The following is a 20523-nucleotide window of genomic DNA, read 5'->3' as shown; positions in this document are numbered from 1 at the left end:
TGTGAATCTGCTAACTTTATGTTAACTGTATTTTCCTATGACATCAATGAACACGCAGACCATTTTCACTTATATCTGTAATACATAATAATACAGAAAGCATTTCCCCTTCCAGCTTAACCTTCACAATAGGTTGCTGTAGGCTAATTAAAAGTGGGAAAAAAAGCAAAAATCCATCAAATTCAAACAGAAATAGAAAACTGCTCTCTTGCAGACCACGTATCTCCTTAGAATCTTCTGGATTTCCTGCAAAAATTTAATTGAACCTTCTGGCAATTTAAATTTCTTGTATTTCCAGCAGCGAAAAAAGAAAATAAACATTTTGCTCACTTGTGTGCTAATGCATAACTCAGGGCTGAGTGGGAGGTTTCAAAACTCCATTTTTAAAACCATCTAGAAATATCACAGTCACCCAGACTCACTTGATGTGACTGACAGAATACAAAGAACATGCCCATTACAACCAGCGCGTGTGCAATGACAGGTTTTTGGCGATACCTCACACCAAGAGATTCTTATATACATTTTTTCCTCCCCCCCATCTCTAAAAGCATTTCAGGGGAAAAATTGTGACTTACTTGTATTGAAGTCCCTGGCAAAATAGCCACCAACTCAAACAGAAGAAAGGATTAGGCTAATGCTATCTACTTTCCCTAAATAATTGAATGTCATGCAACAACACTTACAGACATCTGAGTACAAGCACAGTTCTATGGATGTCAATTTTTATTCTTCATTTGTATTCTAGATACTGAAAAAAAACCCAAACCCACAGTATGATTGCTTACAGTTATTCATAGTTAACAGTTTTCAGTAGCAATAATGAAAATTTCCCCATTATGACAACTCAGAACAGTCTTTGTTATTGTTAACAGGTGTCACTCGAAACACTCAAGAAGTTGCAAACACAAACCATCTACTAATTATGTTTTGCTTAATTTATACTACAAAGTATCTTTCAACCTATCCAGTTATTCAGTTTCATCACCACTGATTTTCCTCCTCTGGCATAGTTTCTTCACTGATCCTCCTGTGCTGCTGTGTGGGACTTTGTAGTCGTAATGTGCCATGGAGACATATGATTTATGCCATGGCTCAGCATCAGAAAAAGTGAAGACTCGCAGAAATCCAGAACTGATGGGCACTGTTTCATAAACATTCAGATGCCAACATCATTGCTGTAGTTTTATGTTCACTACCTTGTTATTAAAGCAAGGCTACATTTGAAATACAGCAACACACTTGGGATAAAAGCATATGATCAAGTATCAAGAAAAACCCCGCACTGTGGTTTAGTAGCCAAACAAGAGAAATATTCATTCAAATTAGTGTACTGAGTGTCAACATCGCAGGCAACCATTCCAAAAAAAACCCCTAAAATAGCCCTTCCTTGATAGGCAGAAGGCACTTTCAGAAGGAGATTGCCTCAACAAAGTTACAGGGGGACTTGGCCAGAAAAAGAATTTTCATTTTATACATAAAATATAATTTCAAGTATCAAAAAATAAAATGTATTCAGAACTATAAAATTTGAAAGTATAAACTATAACAACGTCATTGGCACGATTTAAAAAGAATAGAATAGAATAGAATAGAATAGAATAGAATAGAATAGAATAGGATAAACCAGGTTGGAAGAGACCTTCAAGATCATCGCGTCCAACCTATCATCCAACACCACCTAATCACCTAACCCATGCAACCAAGCACCCTGTCAAGTCTCCTCCTGAACACCTCCAGTGACGGCGATTCCACCACCTCCCCTGGCAGTCCATTCCAATGGGCAATCACTCTCTCTGTGTAAAACTTCCTCCTGACCTCCAGCCTGAACCTCCCCTGGCACAGCCTGAGACTGTGTCCTCTTGTTCTGGTGCTGGCTGCCTGGGAGAAGAGACCAACCTCTGCCTGTTTACAACCTCCCTTCAGGTAGTTGTAGAGAGCAATAAGGTCACCCCTGAGTCTCCTCCTCTCCAGGCTAAGCAGCCCCAGCTCCCTCAGTCTCTCCTCATAGGGCTTGTGTTCCAAGCCCCTCGCCAACTTCGTTGCTCTTCTCTGGACACATTCCAGCAAGTCAACGTCCTTCCTAAACTGAGGGCCCAGAACTGGACACAGTACTCGAGGTGTGGCCTAACCAGTGCAGTGTACAGGGGCAGAATGACCTCCCTGCTCCTGCTGGCCACACTGTTCCTGATGCAGGCCAGGATGCCATTGGCCCTCCTGGCCACCTGGGCACACTGTAGACTCATGTTCATCCTACCATCAACCAGCACCCCCAGGTCCCTCTCTGCCTGGCTGCTCTCCAGCCACTCTGACCCCAGCCTGTAGCACTGCATGGGGTTGTTGTGGCCAATGTGCAGAACCCGGCACTTGGATGTGTTAAATCTCATGCCGTTGGATTCTGCCCATCTGTCCAGCCTGTCGAGGTCTCTCTGCAAAGCCTCTCTACCCTCTAGCAGATCAACTCCTGTCCCCAGCTTGGTGTCATCAGCAAATTTACTGATGACAGACTCAATGCCCTCATCCAGATCATCAATAAAGATGTTAAAGAGGATGGGGCCCAGCACTACTTTATTTAAATCCCAGAAAAGCTTTTTTCCTTTGTCTCTTTAGCATATATTCACTTCCAGGCTATTTTTGGTATCTCCTTGCTGCTAAATTTACTGGCATTTGTAATTCCTTTCCAACTCCTTTGCTGTTCATGTGGTTGACACGAGCAACGCTGTCTGTCACATCCGTGATGGGGCTCAGATCTCATTCCCCAGGACAGAAAAGTTCAGCGACTGGCTTTAATCAGTTGCTGGAGAGCCTGACGCCCAGCACATCCCAACACCCTGATTTTGCAAAATGATGGCAGGTTCTGTGGTGGGCCAGATGCTCAAAGATAATTCAAACATATACTATCACTATCCAAGTACTTCTAACATACATATTATACTAAGATGACAGGTTTTACTGGGTAGGGATGAGAAGTCCAAGTTAGGCAATAGCTGGGTACTCACAGATGAGTTGTCTTTCCCTGCTCACTCTGCCACTGCATCTTGCACTGACTAACATCATAAAGTAATTGAAATGACGGGAAGATTACATTCTGTGTGGTGACTACAAAAAAAAAACCAAAACAGCAAAACACCCCAAAACAAAAGCAAAAACAGAAGCAAAAATATGGACCAATTCTATCAAAAATACTCACCTCCTGTGCAAAGAAGTTGGTAAGGGGTTTGGAACACAATCCTTATGAGGAGAGACTGAGGGAGCTGGGGTTGCTTAGCCTGGAGAGGACTCAGGGGTGACCTTATTGCTCTCTACAACTACCTGAAGGGAGGTTGTAGACAGGCAGAGGTTGGTCTCTTCTCCCAGACAGCCAGTACCAGAACAAGAGGACACAGTTTCAGGCTGGGCCAGGGGAGGTTTAGGTTGGATGTTAGGAAGTAGTTCTGTACAGAGGGAGTGATTGCCCATTGGAATGGGCTGCCCGGGGAGGTGGTGGAGTCCCCATCATTGGAGGTGTTCAGGAGGAGACTTGATGGGGTGCCTGGTGCCATGGGTTAGTTGTTTAGGTGGGTTGGATTGGTTGATGGGTTTGATGTGATGATCTTGAAGGTCTCTTCCAACCTGGTCTATTATTATTAATGCAACAAACTTGGTGGGGGACAGGGTGAAGCTGGGAGAAATGAGTATTTTGTTTTCAAGATATTTTTGCACTCAAGATATTGCACAGGAAACCATACTATTAAAAAAGAGTAATTCACATTTTCAGCTTGGTGTATAGATGATACACTTAATCTGTGATCATTCCCTGAGTAAGTGTGCAGCACAAGCACACAATATAGGCTTTTCTTCTGAGAGCAAATGTAAACTTACATGTGTATCTTTGGGGTCCCTCTTTGAAAGAAAATAGTTAATAAATAACAATGTTATTTCTTAATGGAGGAACAGGCATGTGCTTTTCTTTCAAGGGGCCATATGGAATGGACACCCTTTCTCTTGGAGGCTACTCAAGTAGCAAAACACATTTCGTTATTCATAAAACTCTGCCACCCTTGAACAGAAAATCACTGTGAATACTTTTGATCAAAGACTAAATATTGTTTCCTTTGTCTTCAGCTGCACTGCTTTTCCTCTTAATCAGCCCTGTTTTCAAAATAATGAACTCTCACTAACACCACATTTATTTACATTCTCATGTGTTAAATGCTATAAAAAGAACCTTTTTCTTCACTCTGCTGTTTTTCTTTTTTCCCTTTCTGTTTACACAGGTTTTCTCACCATTTAGTTATAAGCATGTTGAGAATCCAAGTTACCAATTGCAGCTACAGATCTTCAAATCCAAAAAAATTTGAGAAAACATGCTATTGTATTCATATTTTAAAAGTTACATCACTATGCAGCTGAGCAGCTCTAGCATCTGCAAGTTTGGAGGTAAAATGACAGAAGTGGGCATGAGGAGAGTCCAAGGAATCATACAGTCTCCTGGTTGGAAGAGACCTTAAGATCATCAAGTCCAATCATAACCTAACATCTCGCTGTGCACAACCATTAGACCACGTCCCTCAGCTCCTCATCCAAATGTCTTTTAAACACCTTCAGGGATGGTGGCTCCGCTCATCATCATCTCTGAAATGGTGCCTAAATCTGTTTTAGATAGAATAGAATAGAATAGAATAGAATAGAATAGAATAGAATAGAATAGAATAGAATAGAATATTATAAACTTCTTAAAGCCCTATATCTGTGCTGTTAGTGGACTCTTGTCCACTAGTCTGGCTCCTGAATTTTTGAAAAAAATCAGAAGATAAAAGAGCAAAGAGAGCAAAATCAGATGAGAGCACGTCGGGGGGAAAAAAAGTGGCAGACATGGGCTGGCATGTCGGCAGTGGAAGAGTACTGGGACTGGCTGAGATAGGGCAGCATAATTTTCTCTCCTCTATTCTAATTAGATTTGGGACTAACACCACAAACACAAGCCTGAGCATTCATCACATATCTGTGAAACTCACTAGTAAAGTCTTTAGTGACCAGTCTGGCCAGAATTACAGGCTCATTCTGCTAAACCAGCTGCGCGGCAGACCTAGTTAATGACCCAAGATGGGAAACTGTACTTTGAATTTATAAGATGGAGTACAAATCTTATGTTTAACCAGAAAGATGAAGGTCTAATTTGACTCAAAGTGGGGGGGATTGTCAGTAGTTTAATATAATTTCTACCTTTAACTTTGCCTTGGTTCATCAGATTTCAAACACAAGTACTGGTTTAAATGTCTCATATTAGAAGGACACTGGAAAAAAAAGGTGTATTTATTAAACACTGAAGAACTTTGATTAAGGTATATGAGAAATATTGACATGACAAATTCTTTATATTAATTATGGACTTTGGATGCTTCATGGATAACAAATATATACTGATGAACATAAAAACACTACACATTCAGTCATTCAGTGAAAAAAGGAGACATCCCCTGGAAAGCCTAGTATGTCATGTAATAAGAGCTGCACTATAATGCATAAGAGACTGTATTTCCACAGACCATATTAATTATGGCATTTCCTTGCTTCTGATGTTTTCCTTTGCAACCTTAACATCCTTTTAACATGATTTTATTGGACCTCATTACACTAGATGTTAAAACATGAACTGGTCCTTCTCCATGAGGCATTCTCACACACACCCTCATGGTATGAAACTCACAGTGCAACACAGTCAAGAAATCCCTTCTAATGCTTGCAATAAAGCACAGCACAAAAATCCTGCAACATCAGCAGTAAATTATTCTGGCAATGAATCTGCTGAGGTCCCTCATCTAGTGCATCAAAAATGGCCTTCAGCATCCTTCACAAACTGGCAGGCATGCAATAGGGCTGAGCAGAACCTGAAATGTTTTGGGTCTGGAGGAAGCAGCTCTGTGTGGTGGAGCTATGGAGCTCTAACATGAATGAATGAAGAGGGAAAAGTGCTCTTTGCAGGCCCAAAGACATCTCTGTGCACATCTATGTGCTTGTTCAGCCTGTGCTAACACCACTTCTGATTGGTCTGGAGTGTGGGCAGAGCAAGCACACTTCTAGTGCCTGGATCATTCTCTATAGCAAACTACTCTGGTAAAATCTATTCATTGTCCAGGGAAAGGGATCATGTTGATTGAATGGTCCCAGGGAGGAAGTGGCACTCAGGAGAACAGAGTGATGGAAATATATGAGAGGAATATGTTTCAAGATGTGTGAGAATGAACAGTGAAGTAGCTTGTCCTTCAAATAATTTTTAGATGCTGACTTTGACACTATATATAGCTTTGTAACCAAATCCTTAGCATAGAGATTGCACTATGCCTAATGTAACAAAGATCATAAAATTATAGAATGAATAAGGTTGGAATAGACCTCAAAGACCATCAAGTCCAACCTGTCACCTAAGACCTCATGACTACTAAACAATGGCACCAAGTGCCACGTCCAGTCTCCTCTTGAACACCTCCAGGGATGGTGACTCCACCACCTCCCTGGGCAGCCCATTCCAATGGCTAACAACTCTCTCTGTGAAGAACTTTCTCCTCACCTCAAGCCTAAACTTGCCCTGGCACAGCTTGAGACTGTGTCCTCTTGTTCTGGTGCTGGTTGCCTGGGAGAAGAGACCAACCCCCTCCTGGCTACAACCACCCTTCAGGTAGTTGTAGACAGCAGTTGTAGACCGCAGTTGTAGACAGGTCTCTCCTGAGCCTCCTCTTCCCCAGGCTAAACAACCCCAGTTGTCTCAGCTTCTCCTCGTAGGGCTTGTGCTCAAGGCCTCTCACCAGCCTCGTTGCCCTTCTCTGACACGTTCAAGTGTCTCGGTGTCCTTCCTAAATTGAGGGGCCCAGAACTGGACACAGTACTCAAGGTGTGGCCTAACCAGTGCTGAGTACAGGGGCACAATGACCTCCCTGCTCCTGCTGGCCCCACCATTCCTGATACAGGCCAGGATTTCCTTTGCTGCCACAACATCCTTCATTGCTAACACATAAAACAAACAATGACATTTTCTTGACATACAAAACCAGGGCAAAGGCTAATTTAAAGATGCACTGCTAGAACTGAGCATCAAATTGTAGTAATTCTGAAAACATTCTGGGTTTTCAAAAAGATTTTAAGAAAATATACAAATATCATTGAGAAGTAAGCGTTTTGTTGATGGCTAATCTTGAATAATACTGCAGCTATGTATATCTTGTGACAACAAAATTTCAGTGAAGCTTCTACAGAAACAAACAAATGCTGAAGATGCCTACAGAAAGATCTTACAGGAATTTCTGATAATACTTAGCTGAATTTTTCACAGTGAATCACTGTTATGCTAAAATGCTATAGGTCTCATAAAGGGTTTAGTTACTTAAGCCTATTAACAGTATTTCATAACATATATAAACAGTTTATATGAAAGTGCAGTATGAAATGGATGTGTATGAAAATATGACACTATATAGCTTCTCACCATCAAATTTTAAGTAGGATTCTGACTTAAAAACCCAACCACTGATTAAAATTGTTGAGTGAAAGATCTTGAAGTAATAGAAATGGGGTTTTCCATGCTTTTTCATAGTGCAGGCACTACACATAGCTATATTTAACTGAATCACATCCTGAAGTAAATTTACTGTATCTCAGCAAATCTGGAAATAGGTTTAATCACAATGAAAGAGGAAGACTGTAGTATATAAATCAACTTAATTTCAAGGAGAAAACAACATTGATTCAATAGAATTCATTTAATCCACTATTAAAGCATTCTTTCAGTAAAATTAAAGGCTATATAGAATAGAATAGAATAAACCAGGTTGGAAGAGACCTTCAAGATCATCACGTCCAACCTATCACCCAACACCACCTAATCAACTAACCCATGTAACCAAGCACCCTGTCAAGTCTCCTCCTGAACACTTCCAGTGATGGCGATTCCACCACCTCCCCTGGCAGTCCATTCCAATGGGCAATCATTCTCTCTGTGTAAAACTTCCTCCTGACCTCCAGCCTGAACTTCCCCTGGCACAGCCTGAGACTGTGTCCTCTTGTTCTGGTGCTGGCTGCCTGGGAGAAGAGACCAACCTCTGCCTGTTTACAACCCCCTTCAGGTAGTTGTAGAGAGCAATAAGGTCACCCCTGAGTCTCCCCCTGTCTCCTCCAGCACTAATCCCTGGGGGACTCCACTACTGACTGGCCACCAGCTGGATGTGACACCATTCACCACCACTCTCTGGGCTTGGCCATCCAGCCAGTTCCTAACCCAGCTCAGAGCAAGTCCTCAGTCCCAGGTTGGACTTGATGATCCTCGAGGTCTCTTCCAACCTTAGCAATACTCTGATACTGTGATACTGTGAAAACAAATTTCCAGGTTATCACCTAAACTAAGTTTAGCTATTCAGTAGCCTCTTCAATTTTCTTAGTAATGACATTGTTATGTCATCAACTAAAATTGACAACTCTCATCAAAATTGAGTTTTGAATATGCTGATGTTTTTCCCTAATGGAAGCACAATGCTAAAGTAGAATGCTGAATAGAATAGAATAGAATAGAATAGAATAGAATAGAATAGAATAGAATAGACCAGACCAGACCAGACCAGACCAGACCAGGTTGGAAGAGACCTTCAAGATCATCGCATCCAACCCATCAACCAATCCAACCCACCTAAACAACTAAACTATGGCACCAAGCACCCCATCAAGTCTCCTCCTGAACACCTCTAATGACGGTGACTCCACCACCTCCCCGGGCAGCCCATTCCAATGGGCAATCACTCTCTCTGTACAGAACTTCTTCCTAACATCCAACCTAAACCTCCCCTGGCACAGCCTGAGAAAGGATCAGGGAGACAGTTGATGTTCATATTTTATGTAGCACAGCACATAACATTTTGTATTTAAAGACACCAGATACATTTCTTTAAGAGGTGAGAGGAATAAGAACACTGAATACTGTGGGGGAACTTCAAACGTGTAGCACAGCACAGGGGTGGAAGGAAGGGATGGGAACAGAGGACGTCATTGCTGTTCCACCATCAATTCAATTTTCCATGCTGCTATGGTTTGAGCCTGGGTGTCTTTAAAGAAAACATGAAGTTGAAAGCCAGAGAGTCCAGTCTAGTGGGTGGACACAGGAAACTGTCTTTTCATTCCTAGAATGCCTGCATCTAGCCTTTATAAGCACAAGCTGCTTCTTCCCTTTTTCCCCTCCCTCTCTGCTCTTGGGAGGCTATGCAGGCTATTGTCTCTTTGCGGGGGAGTGAGATCTAGTTCAGCCTTGGCAATGATGCCAGCTGGGGCCCGGAGAACAGAACAGAACAGAATAGACTAGACTAGACTAGACTAGACTAGACTAGACCAGGTTGGAAGAGACCTTGGAGATCATAGAGTCCAACCTATCACCCAACACTATCTAGTCAACTAAATCATGGCAACAAGCACCCCATCCAGCCTCTTCCTCAACACCTCGAGTAATGGTTACTCCACCACCTCCCTGGGCAGCCCATTCCAATGGCAAATCACTCTGGGAAGAACTTCTTCCTAACATCCAGCCTAAACCTCCCCTGGTGCAGCTTGAGACTGTGTCCTCTTGTTCTGGCATTGGTTGCCTGGGAAAAGAGACCAACGCCCACCTGGCTACAACCTCCCTTCAGGTAGTTGTAGACAGCAAGAAGGTCTCCTCTGAGCCTCCTCTTCTCCAGGCTAAGCAACCCCAGCTCCCTCAGCCTCTCCTCATAGGGCTTGTGCTCCAAAATCCTCACCAGCTTTGTTGCCCTTCTCTGGACACGTTCTGGCAAGTCAACATCTTTCCTTAACTGAGGAGCCCATGTGGGCCAATGTGTAGAACCTGGCACTCAGATGTGTTAAATCTCATGCTGTTGGATTCCGCCCATCTGTCCAGCCTGTCAAGGTCCCTCTGCAGCCTAGCTGGGGCCTGGAGCTGCCAAGCCAAATTCTGGCTGTGTCATTTTGGGTTTGGTATAGGAGTAGAGGCATGGTGGAGGCAGGCAGAGCATTTAAGGCCTAGGTTTGTTGGCCTGATTTAGAGGGAGGCTTGTGAGAAGCTTTGTCCTAAGGAGGTATTTGGAGAAACATGGGCAAGGTGGACTATGGGTTTTCTGTATTTTATATGCTCTTGTACTGTTGCATGTAGCTATGAATAGCATTTCCATTTAAACTTTCCAATTATATCCAATCTAGTGTGGAGGGTTTTTTCTTTTACCCCTTTTGGAAGAGGTAAAAGAGCATCTGTCTTGTTCAGAACTAAGACACATGAGAACTTTTTCTAAAAGAAACGTGTGCTTCAGCCACAGCAACCCCATGCAGCGCTACAGGCTGGGGACACAGTGGCTGGAGAGCAGCCAGTGAGAAAGGGACCCGGGGGTGATGTTTGACAGCTGACTGAACATGAGCCAGCAGTATGCCCAGGTGGCCAAGAAGGCCAATGGCATCCTGGCCAGTATGAGGAACAGTGTGGCCAGCAGGGGCAGGGAAGTCCTTGTGCCCCTGTATTCAGCACTGGTTAGGCCACACCTTGAGTATTGTGTCCAGTTCTGGGCCCCTTAGCTGAAGGACACAGAGACTCCTGAACGTGTCCAGAGAAGGGCAACGAGGCTGCTGAGAGGCCTCGAGCACAAGCCCTATGAGGAGAGGCTGAGGGAGCTGGGATTGTTTAGCCTGGAGAAGAGTAGGCTTGGGGAGACCTTATTGCTATCTACAACTAGCTGAAAGGAGGTTGTAGACAGGTAACTGGCCATTGGAATACACTGCCCAGGGAGGTGGTGGAGTCACTGTCCCTGGAGGTGTTCAAAAAAGGATGAGACATGGCACTTGAAGCCATGGTTTAGTTGTCATGAGGCGTTAGATATTAGGTAACGGGTTGGACTTGATGATCTCTGAGGTCTTTTCCAACCTGGTTGATTCTGTGATTCTATGATTCTATGTCCATGATGAAATGTGTCATCAATCTCCTTCTGTCTCTCCCACCTTTCCCTGGACTAACACAGAAACAACTCTGATCTGCAACACTATGTGGTGTACATCTATCTTGCAATGAAAAATAATCCAGAGAGGATACATCTAGTATCAAATACCTGCTGTTCAGGCATCTAAGTCTATCTGGGCTTGCCACTTCAGGCTTCCTTTACATCTAGTAGAAAGATATAGAGTTATTTTACCTGACCCATAGCAGTCATCTATATCAGACAGAGAGGAATTATGCTAAGATTAATTGTGAATAACAGCTGCTGACTGCTGAAGAGGACAGGTAATGAGGAAGACATTGAGGAATAGGAATGAATGGCAGTGCCAGAGCATGAGAGAGTGCCCATTGTCCCAACACAACCTCTGTGTCTCATTGACTCTGCCATGAAATCCCATTTGTCTGCAACACTGACTACATCAATGAAGAGAGAGAGAGCTCTTGCTGAAGTTTCATGCTTTAGAGTCTCAAATTTTTTGAGCCAGTCATTGATTTTAAGCCTTTTAAGATGGATCTACAATTTACGAAGCATATCCTAACAGGTTAAATGCTTCCACCTTTTTCAGTGACATTCTTCATCACTCCCACAATGTTTTAGATTTCTGTAATAAGCTTCTTTAGAGAACAGCGTGGATGAAGCTTCAACACGAACCAGCCTACAGACAGGCCATGAGGCTACAAAGTGGTGCTGTGTTTCCCTTAGCTCTTATTTCACCATGCTGGAATGATGAGCAGCAACACACTTGAGCTGTTGATGGTATGCACGGTCCATAGACAGTAAAGCAAACAGGGATTTTATCAATCCAGGTAAATGCCTTTTTCATACTTACAGGTCAACCATAATGATTGTTTCTTTCAGAAACCCTGCACAGTCTTAACACTGACACAAGCCTCTGTGCTACTTAAATCAGATTTATCCAGTATAAAACTCTGTTTCTACTGAAAAGTTTAATGGAAGGAGGTTTCATTAAGCTGTATTTCTGACATAAATTGATAACATCTGAGACAACTTTAGTGACTCAACTTTTCTCCTTCATATGCTATCTTTGGGGTCAAACTTCCCTTCTTTGGTATTTTCTTGCTAGTGGAAGGATTTGCTACGTGTTTGTTTTTGCAACCTGATTAATGAGTTCACTCAGTTCAGTGCTCTAAGCTTCTTTCAAGTCTTTTATACCTGAAAGCATTTTAAAAACACATTTCAAATTGCTTTTGGCACAAGTGAACTTTAAAAAATATCAGAGGGTGTGACAGTCAAGTCATAATTTAAGCCATTGGAACCAGTAAAGTACTGTCTACTGCATTTTGAAATGCTTTTATACATGGACTTTGGGGGGACAGGGAGGAGGGAACTGGCATTCTTCTTTTCTTTTTGTTCATTTGTGTAAGATGAAAGAAGGAAATATTCCTTCCCTTAACTGGTAGGGCAGGCAGGGCAAATGCCACACCACAATAGCACTTTTTGTTTCAGTCTGGGTTACCTAATAGCACAGAGCTCACACAACACTTTCCTCTGCCCTGCTGGGAGGATGGGCTATCAGTCTGGCTCTCTTCCCAGAAAGAAAGAAAGAAACAAAAGGAACTAACTCCCCATTCAGGAGCTGCAAAGGCAAGGAAGCTCCACCGGTCTGGAAATCATTTATTGTGTAAGTCAGGTTCAATCCTACAGCATTAGCACTGGAAATCTCTCATTCTCTCTTTTTTTCCCCCCCCTCACTTGCATTCCTCTTCTCTCTCTTTTAATAAAAACCACTAAAGACAAGTCTGTGGCCTCTTTTTGCCTTTTCAAATCAGCGGTATGTGCCAGTGCAGCTGAATATGCAAGCATATCCTTAGTGCCTCCCAGGCATCTCCAAACTGGAAATCAGCTTGTTAGATACTCTTCTTAATCTAGACATGAAAAAAAAACCCACGCTTCCTGTTTTTACTCTAGTTGTAGTTCCATGATCTCCTCCAGGTCTGCGGCAATCACATAATCTTTATTAGTTTTAAATGTTTGCTTTTTAAATCTTAGCACTCCCAGGTATCATTGATCTCTCCTCAGGAGGAAACATACCAAAACGCAGGAAAAGAGCCATGCTGTGCAGTGCTTTCTAGATTTAATCTTGAGATTCCTCAGCGCCACAGAAATATCAGAAGCAAATTAGCTGTATCAAAACTACTTTGCAGCTATCATTTTATATTCAAAGGACTAGTAAGTCATCACTCGCTATATGCATAACATTCAGTGCCTCCCCACCCCCCGAAATCCTGAACTTATTTTCTGTCCTCCTGCTTTTCAAAACTATCCAGGGCCAATAAATGCAAAGGGGGAAAAAAAAAAAAAAAAAAAAAAGAAAAGGCAAACTTTGAAGCTGAAATTTAAAGCAATGAAAGTCAGGAAGTTCAAAAGTTAATGTTCCTATGGCTGTGCTAACTTGGCCATGTTGCAAATACATCAAGCTATTTTGTTAAAGGCATATAGCGCTGTGCCTTAAAGCATGATGAAACATACTGTTTTCTTTCCATGTGGAAACCATCTTGTATCAGCAACAGTATGGTGTGTTTCTACTGCTAATGCTGATGATTTCTCTGCCACAGGCTAAGTATCTCTGTCATAGGGTTCTCTGTCTGAAGATGCTGATGCGCCCTTTACGATGAAGCTTCCCCTTAGCTCACCAAAGAGCTTATATACTGACATCATAGTATCACAAAGGTTGGAAGAGACCTCAAAGATCATCAAGTCCAACCCATCACCACAGACCTCATGACTAGACCATGGCACCAAGCACCATGTCCAATGTCCTCTTGAACCCCTCCAGGGACGGCGACTCCACCACCTCCCTGGGCAGCCCATTCCAATGGCGAACGACTCTCTCAGTGAAGAACTTTCTCCTCACCTCGACATCCACAGAAACAAAAGGCTAACTTCTCTCCTGAGCCTTTTGCCTCATCAGAAAAGAGTCTCATTCCTCCTTATGATCATAGAACATTTGACACATTTTTTCCATCCCTCACTAAAAGGAAATGTAAAGAAATTGCCTCGTTGATCATCTGATACTTTCTGTTCTTCATCATCCTGGTTTCTGTCTAGATTATTGATACCCAAGTGCAGCAAACAACATGATCACACATGTGCCAACTGCTTATTCTCACCACAGATGATGAAATACATCTATATGTAAATTATTCTGGTTTAGTGGAGAAGTCCTTTTTCCATCCCTATACTCTTGATTGCCTTCTATATTTTTAATATATCAACTATCAAATGGTTTGGGTTGGAAGGGACCTCTAAAGGTCATCTAGTCCAACCTGCTGCAGTCAGCAACTACAGCAGGTTGCTCAGAGCCCCAGGCAACCTGACCTGGAATTGTTCCAAGGACAGGGCATCTGCCACTTCTCTGGGCAACTGGGGCCAGGCTCTCACCACCCTCAGTGTAAATACATGTATTGCTACATGCTAAGATTAATGGAGCTCAGCCACCAAAAATGTGCCTTACTCTTGGTCAACAATCTGGTGTTTCTTAGCTCCACTGAGACTTCAGTTACTGATGCGTCAATACTGAGTAAGAAATGCCTACAATACTACTAGATTTAGTATCCTCTGTTTTGGAGCACTGTACTCATCAGCTGCATTCTTCATGCTAGAGCTAAAAGGGACTTTAAAGACAAGGATTATGTTTTTGAACTATATTCAAAAAGTTCAGGAAATGATTAGTGGAAAAGACAGACTTAAATTTGTTCACAACAGCCTGACTTAAGGCAAGATCTGTATTAAGTAGTTTTCAAGCACCCAAGACTTCATAAAAGCTCAATACATCCATTCAGTTAAGAATTAATGAATACCAGACTTGTATCGTGGTCTGATAGAATGGGATCGAGTAGTTTGTGTACACTGAAAGCATTGCATGTGGATTCAGCTGCATTCATAAACTGGTTTATGGATAATCCACAGAAAGTTCCTAGCCTGAGACTTGAATTATTCAAAACACAGTAGACAAACTCTTCCAAGTGTAGCTAATATTTCACCGGTACCACTTTTACTTTTGCTCCAATACTCTCTTGGCCAACTTTTGTTCTCTGACAGCCTCTTCCCAAGCATATATAGCTATATAGCATATATGAGTCAGGTGCAATGGTAGATCAGTGCACCACCTGCAGTATCAGACATCACAATCCATGCTGTGTGGCCAGTCCAGCACATGTATGTCATACAGAATCAGGAGAAATGTTGGTCCTTGTGGAAAGGAGAGAAGGATTAAAACTAGTGATGTACTGCAGCTTTTCATTACATATTTTAGTGTGTATCTATTAAGAGGAACTCAAGTCACTTCTGCATCCTCTGGATCCCTCTTCATGTCTCAGGACAGATAACTGTAATCAGTGGACAGTGATGGGACAGAGTACTAGAAAGACAAGAAAATGTAACTGACTATTACTCATAGATCAATAGATCATTGTCATATTCATAGTCACAGATCATAGACTTGTAAAAACAACCAGACTGGATGAACAGAGAGCTTAAGCTAGAACCCAGGAAGGAAGGAAAGTTTATAACCTTTGGAAGAAAGGGCAGGCAATGCAGGGAAACTAGAGGGATGTCAGGAGATCATGCAGGGAGAAAATTTTAAAGGCCAAAGCACAACTAGAATTTAATCTGGCTACTGCCATAAAAGACAATGAAATGTTCCTATAAATACATTAATAACAAAATGAGGGCTAAGAAGAATCTCTATCCATTATTGGATGTGCAGGGAAACAGTGACTAGGGATGAGGAAAAGACTGAGGTACTAATGCCCTTTTTGCCTCAGTCCTTAATAGTAAGACCACTTGCTCTCTGGATGCCCAGACCCTTGAGTTCAAAGACAGGGATTAGGAGCAGAATAAAGCCTTCATAATCCAAGGAGAAATGATTAGCCACTTGTTATACCTCTTAGGCAGATACATGTCTGTGGGGCTGGATGGGAAGCACCCAAGGGTGTTGAGGGAGCTTGCAGACGTGTTCACCAAACCACTTTCCATCATTTATCAGCAGTCATGGCTAACAGAGGAGGTCCCAGTTGATTGGAAATTAGCAAATGTGATGCTCATCTCTAAGAACTGCTAGAAGGACAGTCCAGGGAACTACAGACCTGTCAGTCTGACCTCAGTGCTGGGGAAGCTGAAGTACCATCACACAGCACATACAGAATAATCAGAGGATCAGGCCCAGTGAGCAGCCCTGTATCAGAAAAAGTGTGGTCAGCAGGAGTGGGGAAGTGATTGTCCTGTACTAGGCACCAGCGAGGCTGAATATTGAATAATGTGCTCACTTTTGGGGCTTACGCTACAAGAAAGCCATTGAGTTGCTGGAGCGTGTCCAAAGAAGGGCAGCAAAGCTGAGGGGACTGGAGAACAAGTCTTACAAGGAGTGGCTGAGAGAACTAGGGTTGTTTAGTTTGAAGGCTGTGAGGAGACCTAAGGTCTCTCTAGAACTACATGAAAGAAAATGTAGCAAGGTGTGGGTCAGTCTTCTCCCAAGTAACAAGCGAAGACACAAGGCAACAGCCTCAAGTTGCACCAGGGGAGGTTTAGATTATATTAGGAAAAAATTCTTCACTGTAAAGGTTATTAAGCATTGGTACAGGCTTCCCAAGGACATGGTGCCATAGCTGAAGATCTTTAAGACATGGTGCATAATGACATGGTTTAGTGGTGGACTCAGCTATGCTAGGTTAATGGATGGACTTGATGATTCTTAGCTTCATAGAATGTTTTGGGTTGGAAGAAACTTTAAAGATCATCTGGTTCCAAGCCTGCTGGCATTGGCAGGGTTATCCTCAACTAGACCAGACTGCTCAAAGCCTCATCCAACCTGTCCTTGAACACCTTCAGGGAGGGAGCATTCAGGACCTCCCTGGGCAACCTGTTCCTGTAAAGAATTTATTTCTTATATCCAGTCTAAATCTACCCTCCTCAAGCTTAAAACCATTTCCTCTCATTCCCTTGTAAAAAGTTCCTTTCTGGCTTCTTTGTAGGCCCCCTTCAGGCAGTCGAAAGATGCTGTAAGGTCTCTCTGGAGCCTATCTTTCTGCAGGCTGAACAGCCCCAACTATCATAGTCTGTGCCCGTAGGGGAGATGCTCCAACCCTCTCATCATCTTCATGGCCCTCCTCTGGACCTACTTCAGCAGCTTAGTATTAAAGGACTTTTCCAGCCTAAACAATTCTGATTCTGTGAAGTAGTAAAGAAATTCAGTTCCACATCCTGACCTGAATTCAGACTGTACATAGTCTAAAGTGTCAACTTCAATTAAATGGTCTTGCAATTGGCCATTGGGCAATTTTTCTGCAACTGGGATCAGGAATGGGGAGGCTTGACTGGCCCTGCAGGCTAGGACCACTTTGGAATGTCAGCTTCTTTAGCTCCAGTGTGTTTGATTAAAGAAAAAATCCTGCTCTAAATGTTGTCAGGACAACTTTGCCCTTTCTGACTAAAGTAATCGATGGTTGTTGATTATAAGCAGTTGTTCATGAATCTCCTTCACAACCTTCAAAGGCACTAATACCTCCATGTTGAGTACATGCACTGAGATCTGGGAATGCAAAGAGGCTGTTCATGACTGCTGCAGTAGCTGCCGAAAATGACCCATTCCTGCCCTGGTTGGCATGGGCTGCCACTGGTGCCTTCACCTTGCTTCAGCCCTTGCAGGGTAGGTTACAACAGTTAACTGAGGCGATGTTGTATTAAGTCCTTTAGCAAAAGGCACTGCTTGAGCTAAAAGATGTCAAGCTTGAGAGAAGCTTATAAAGCCTTAAGCTTAAGTCTAAACAGAAATGTGTTGGTTAGGCCCATTTTCTTCAGTGAAATGATTCAGAATGAAAAAGTTAAGTATGTGAATATGCTTTTGTAGGAGACTCAATTAATGCAAAAAAGCAACAGGTGGGCAGAGCAAGAAGACAGGTTGGAGGGAGGCTGAAGGAGGTAATATGAGCAGGTAACATGAACACTATTATGGCTCAACACCTGCCTACCCATTATCAACTGAAAGATGGGAATTAGATGAAGACCATGTTAAAGCATTATTAAAATAAAATAAGATTTTAAAAGCCAAAACCAAACCAACCCCCCTTTATTTCCTGGCATTTTTTTTTTCTAGTGGTAGCACATCAAAGATATTCAACAATGCATATCTGACTTTTCAACAGACAGTATCTATCTGAACCTGAACAAATAATTTGGTCTACAAAAGTAACCAAATCTGAGGTCATCAGCGAATGGTACAACACTAATATTTTTTGTACAACGCACTGGACCTATTCTAATTAAGACCACCTACTTAAAACATACACAAATGATGTTACAAATTAAAACCAAAATGTTCAAAACTGGGGAAGGAAAAAAAAAAAAGTGGAAATAGGAGGAGAGGGTATTAAGTATTTGCATATCACATTCACCCTGAAAATTACCAAGTGACTCGCCTGCACATTTGCAGTGAACAGCTGCACTTTTTATTCATTTTCATACATTGCTAATCTTCCTCATTACTGAAGCTAATTTGATTAGGACTGTAACAATAATTTATAGCAGATACTATAACATTAATAAACTACACTAGATAACCAAAATCTTTGGCAACCTACTTTTATTAGAGTAAGGATGAAGGAAAGTGTTTTTTGCTCAAAATACAGTATCACAGTATCGCTAAGCTTGGAAGAGACCTCGAGTCACAATGAAATAAGTTGTTCTTTATGGTCTACATGTTGCCTAACTTGTGAAACAATAATTTCTTAAAGGGAAGATAAGATGACACAGAATGCTGCAGAATGACATTTCATAAACAAGTGGATATAATCTAAAGCCTATTTGTATGCATTTGTATCATCATGCAACCACATTTATTTACTTTTTGGTTGGTTTATTTCCAGTGCCTCTAGAACGCTTCAATAAAACTGAAGAAAATGCTTCCATGGAAGAAGACTTTTCCTTTTCAAACAGAATAATTTACCAGAATCAAACTACAGATAAAATCATTTCTAACAAGTGCACAAGAAAACCTAATACCCATAATGTACATATAGTTACTATACTTAGCGAGACTACTTTTTATACATGTAATAGACACTTAATTATTCAAATGGTAACAAATAGGTAAACTCCAGGAAACATTTACAACACAACATTTATTACAAATCTGATTACTATCAGTTTCAAAATGTCATTAAGAGAAATTAACCACCAAGGGATAAATGATTAAGTTATCTATACACAGGGATCCTATGTATGTTAGTAACAACAACAGCCACAGTTATGAAGCACACTAAAACTATTTGCCATTTAAAAAATTTCCTTTATGCTGTACTTCTGAGCATTAGCCAGAGTAGCTTTCTTTACAGTAGAAAACGTGCAAATAAAACACAAACTATCATCTAATATTTTTCCTCATTAGTCAACAGAGACAGTATCAGAGATAGCACTGCTCTTAAAATGCCAGAAAAAAAATGATTCACCCAGTAAGTCGTATTTCAGCTCACACATATCAGGCATTTTTGCCTCTCTTTTTCAGGATTGAAAATCTGACTGGTTTATACTAGTATACCCTTTTTTGGCATATTGAAAGAATTTTTCAGATTGTTCATTAAAACTACTCTATTGAAATACATAACTGAAAATACACATAAAAGTATATTTTACTTATTAAAATGTTCTATAAACAAAATAATTAAACTAGGTATCCAGAAGCAATTAATTAACTAGTTGTGCATTTTGTTGTTGTTAGGTTTGTTTTTTGTTTTGCTTTTTTTTCCAAATTCATACCCCTCCACTTACATTTGCAGTCCTCCAGCAAATTCTTTAACCAACAGGCAATTACTTGGAATAAGGAGTTCTTCCAATTTATTTTGGATGGGTTTATACACACGTACCTTTGACTAAAAAGCCCCTTTAGTTTAGGTCAATATAACAACAAAGATTATCTAAACTTTGAAAGCATTAAAAACAAAAGTAAAGAGACAGCTTCATAGAGAAGGATGAATTTCATATACCAAGGTCAACAATAATGTATATCGCAGAGCATCAGCAGTACTTCCTCCCGCAAGTGCACAATCAGCCCTATTTCAGACACGCAAGCAAGTGTCCTTTGTCTCCATCTTTAACGTGCCAAGTCTCCTGCATCTTTCCACCCCCCTCTCCCTTCTCTTCTGTCTCCCCAACCTGATCCTGGAATGTTTTGGCCACGAGGTTAAGAAAGATTTCCCCATTTATCACAACCTGCCAAGCGCAACAGGGTCACAGTCCCAGCCCCAGTCCTACTGCTTAACTAATCCGGCCTCAGAACAGGCATGAAACTTCAAAGATTTTTTGCCACAGGCAAAAATTAGTCCTTATTTGCTTTAAAATCCAAGTATCAATCAAGTTAAACTGTTCTTCTGAGGAGCTAACATTTTGAATGTTCAGAGCAACATGTACATTTGGTTCTTAGTTGTGACTCTAATTGAATGCAGAGCTCACCTGGAATAGCACTACAAACACTTGAAGTACAGCAACAGCTCAATCATGAGATAATTCCTTTTATCCAGAAGAAAGCTCTTGATAA

At 41.6% G+C, this 20523-nt stretch overlaps 1 protein-coding gene across 1 annotated transcript in view; it reads right to left on the bottom strand.

Moving 5' to 3' along the window:
- Positions 1 to 20523, bottom strand: part of EYA4 (EYA transcriptional coactivator and phosphatase 4) — a 183362-nt gene that overhangs the window by 91143 nt on the left and 71696 nt on the right. The gene's annotated exons all lie outside the window — the stretch shown is intronic.

The sequence above is a fragment of the Melanerpes formicivorus genome, unplaced genomic scaffold, assembly GCF_026170545.1.
Source record: "Melanerpes formicivorus ecotype bairdi unplaced genomic scaffold, bMelFor1.0.p_v2 SCAF_2, whole genome shotgun sequence".
NCBI classification, from domain to species: Eukaryota; Metazoa; Chordata; class Aves; order Piciformes; family Picidae; genus Melanerpes; species Melanerpes formicivorus.
Note: the sequence above shows the minus strand (reverse complement) of the source record. Positions and strands in the feature narration are given on the sequence as shown.